The sequence below is a fragment of the Pinus tabuliformis genome, chromosome 7 (assembly GCF_031772625.1).
Source record: "Pinus tabuliformis cultivar Carrire ecotype Pingquan chromosome 7, CPIR1, whole genome shotgun sequence".
NCBI classification, from domain to species: domain Eukaryota; kingdom Viridiplantae; phylum Streptophyta; class Pinopsida; order Pinales; family Pinaceae; genus Pinus; species Pinus tabuliformis.
This window is the reverse complement of record NC_142293.1, coordinates 10747129-10751496: the sequence shown is the minus strand read 5'-3', so window position 1 is coordinate 10751496 and position 4368 is coordinate 10747129.

Genomic DNA, 4368 nt, shown 5'->3' with positions numbered 1-4368 from the left:
TGGATTTGTTTCTAAAGAGAATTTCCATTTGAGCAGCACTTTTACGAGCCGAATAGGATGGTGACTTTTATCTATATTCATTTTTTTTCTAAATTTGATTAATTATATTAATGTAACAAAATAGTACAAGGAGTCACCAGCCTCCACAGAGCATGTCCAAAATATGCCATGTTTAACAACAACAAGTGAAAGAGACTGCCCTCATTGGGGAAACCAATCCAAAACTATAGAATTTTGCTGCCCACGTAGGGGTAACAGCCTGTAGTACCAGTGTTTCTTGAACAATTAACAAAATTAACAACATTACATAATAAAAAACACCCTAATAGACCCATAGAATTGGGAGCTAGGAACCCAGAACCTGAAAAGACCTTGATCAACTAGGTGTCATTGGGTGGAGGAGGTTCTTCCACTATCAAACACGTGTACGCCTCTGTGTCATCTTCTGCATCATGTTTATCTCTCAGAGTTTCTTCCATGTTCTTGAGGTGGCCTAGATTGGTGCATTCCTAATCTACCTTTGTTCGTCCCTGAGCTGTTTTGTTGCTTCTGTGCATCCCTGAGCTACTTCCAGTGGATTTTCTCTTGTTGGTGGTGTTCTGTGCTTGAATATTTCGGGCTGGGTCTTCAGAGTTTTGTGGCTCCTCTCTAAATGCCACCGAGATAGTCACTATTATGCAGGGACGTTCCAGTGTGCAACGAAATTGAAATTGAGCCGAATGGCTGGGTTGAAAGGATGAAACAAAGGGAGTAGGAGGCTGGGGAGCATCATCAATAGGCCAAGGACCTGCAGTCTGAGCCCACCCCCAACCGCTGCAAGTGGGTGGGTAACGTTTAGAGAAAAGAGCTGTCGAAGGGGAGGATGAGTCAGAGAGGGACAAGGGAGGAGGCGCGAAATGTTCTTCCTCTGCTACTGCCCCTCCTATAGTGCATTCTATGATGCAAACGAGGCATGCTCTCTTGGGCAAAAAAGAACGGACGAGGACGAGAAGGAGCAGAGCCAAAGAATGAGTGGGCAATTAGAGTAGAAGGAGCTGAAATCAGTGGTTCAGAGCTGAGATTCAAGACCGAAGAACCAATCCGAAGGAAACATAAAAGATTTTGTGAGAAGTGTGCACCATCCACCATCTCAATTGAGCATAGAATTTGGCAGCTTCTCCCCATTGTCATGCGCGAGCTCGGATTTACAGTAGCAGGGAGACAATTGCAATTCAGAGGAGGCAGAGCAGGGGGATGATGGTCTAAAGAGGCCATCTTAAGACTTGAATTGATGAAGCCTTGACCCATACAACGCCTTAATATGCCATTAATTTTGGCGGTGACCTTCTGGGTGGAAGCGTGGTTGACCAGGTGGCCTCGCCACTTTCCAACCCATGGTCTCTGCATAGTACCAGTGCGTTTAAACACCCGCATCCAAGAGAATATATATTCATTATATTCCATATGTCCAATCATTAAATGATAGTCATTAAACACATACTGTCGATTATGCTGATGTGATTAATACCGCTCACAGTGAAGATATTTGACATAACGAATTAAAAACTATTTTTTTTTCTCGATTTGGCCAATTCACATCCGACAACGAACATTGCTTAATTTCTTTACTGATTTGCGTGTTGTGTTTTTTTAGATTGATTGTCAACATTTATTTTGCATCAATGAATTGCTTTCTTTTTGCATGCTGAAAGGATGTGGACACCCTTTTCTCATCAGAGGGGGGATGACCTGCCTATGTACGACACGTGTCATAGTTATGGATAACTGTGTGACAATCATTTGGATTACCTCCGAAGTACGAACCGCATGATGAGTATGAATGTGTAATAATTAGCAGGAATTTCCGATTGGACGAAGAATGACAACCATTATGGTGGGCATGCGAACTTACGATCCTGCATTAAGTATGGCTGACAGGACGAATGACTTAACTAAATATGATAATAATCGTCCAAACAACATCATTTCCCTGTTAATTGTTGTAACATACATTGTTGTTGTTCTGAATTACAGAGGTAAAACACAATTGCATATAGGTGAACCAGCCTTAGGTGCAACAGCCATGGGTGGAAGAGCTATCTGGAGTGAACCTCCAGTTTTGATGGTATCAAATCAAGCTCATGCAATCCTAAAACATGCTGGATGGTTGCAGTATTTAAACATATTGCAGGGATTTCATGAGTAGCTAACGCAGGAATTCTGCAGAATCTGTAGAATGGTATCACAGTGGTAAAAGGCATAAGCATGATGGTTTCTGAAGAAGTCCTAGCTGAAGTCACTGGACTTCCAGCAGAGGGGGTGAAATGGACAGATAAACACATCCTTTTATACAATGCAATTGAAGTATTCCAGGATCTGGGCGAGCGGCTGGTATGAACAGGGAAAGGAATTCATCCTTCGGCATTACAGCAGCCGTGGCAAGAACTGGCAATCATCGTCCAAAGATACATTACCTGCGACGGTCGACAAAATGTGGTAAAGCCCTGACAACTGAAACTTCTAGCCATTTTAAAACAAATAATTTCAGTTAATTTACCATTTTATCTGAATTCCCTGTTACATGATGTCACCCGACGAGTAAGGACAACTAAAGACCCACATAGTGTAGTCAACCATCCTGGGTTAATTAAATTAATTATCACAAATAGATTGAACCAGGAGAAATTAACATGGGACGGTATCATAAATCCTACCTTGGCTCCACCCCTGGAAAATGCGGTAACAGAGCAATAAGGGCCAAGAACCCCAGGACCAAGAAGAACACTAAAGAGAAAGAATTTCTTTGTACCCTTAGAACTAGCAAAGTGTAGGTGCTCTATGTGAGTGAAATCCCAACAACAAATCCCAATTCAAGTAGAGGAAGCTAGACCATCCTACACACCACCTCCTAATCTACAAAATCCCCCTTTACAAGACTATGAGGAGGAAGTGGCCAGGGTATTGGAAAACATGGGAATGTTTGTCGAAGATAGAGAACAACCAAGGAGCATTGAAGAACAAAATTGTACCCCTAACCGGTTTGCCCTTGCTGATAGCCTTAGTCATGAGCAAACCTAGCCATTTACTGATGCCATGGAGGAATAGAGGGAATCAATTCCTTCTATGGAAACACCCCTCGAAGCCGAGGTACATGAACAAGAAGCCAGTAGAGAAGAAACTCAGATAGTAGGCACCGGTCTAGTAGACCCCCTAGCTGAAGGAAACCCTGAAGATGAAAACCTGGGAGATGCTAATCAACCAGGTGATACTCCCTTTTCGAAGTCCCCTGAGGACGAGGCCTACCCAGGAGAAGACCTAGAGAATGATAATTGTTCAGGAGATACCATTGCATTGGGATCTCCTGAAAAAGAAATACATAATAATGACGAGCTAGAAGGAGAAACTCCACCAAGAGACATAGTTCCAATTGGAAACATCCTTGATTCTAACATAGTACAACCTATACAGGAACTAGATGATAATGCAGCTAACCCACCGTCAGATGGAGGTCCTAGAGTAAAGAAGTCCTACAGAGATAGGCTTAGAAAGATGCTTAGAAAGTATAGAAAATAGAAGCAAGTAATCAGGCAGCTGAAACATTGGTTAAAAGAGGCAACCAGAACTAGGAAATTAAAAGTGGAAATGGAAACTACAGGAATGCAAATAGAAAAATTTTCCGGGAAGGATGCTGAGAATCAAACATAGTTTCTTGTGGTCTATCCAAAAGAAACCCAGACTGACCCATGTATGCGATAAGAAAACGCCATGCAAACTGAGGACCCCTGTGACTTTTCGCAGGAAACCCAAATGGACCACCCCACTATGGATATTGTTGTTGAAACAAGTGTTGAAGAAGACATTCAAGTTGATTGTATAATTCAACAATCAGCTGAAGCTGCTGTGCAAACAGATCCTACGGAGAACCAGGATGGAGAAGCCCAAATAGATGAGACACCTTCTTACACCCCCTTGGTAATAGAGGTCGTCATCAAGAAGTTGTAGAATGAGCTACTGACGGTTCAACAAGAACTGGCTCAACACAAGGAAAAAGAGGTCCCTTTGCATGAACATCAAGGGTTGAGGAAGATGTTTGAAGCACTTACCATGACTAAATATGAGACCTTTCCTTAGTATAAGGCTGAGCAAAAGAAGGTTGAAAGATTAAAGGATAAATTGCAAAAGGCTAGAGAGAAAATGGAGACCGTCTGCTCTCTTTATTCAAACACCTTATCATGTCGAGCCCCTGCCACAAATTATGCCTTATTTCTCATGGAAAGATACCTCCTGCTAAAAGTCAAGGCCGCTAAGGCTGGCAAACCGGTAGAGATCAAAACCACCCCGAACTTTATCAAATGCTTCAGAGAGCATGATGAGAAGGTTAAATGCCTC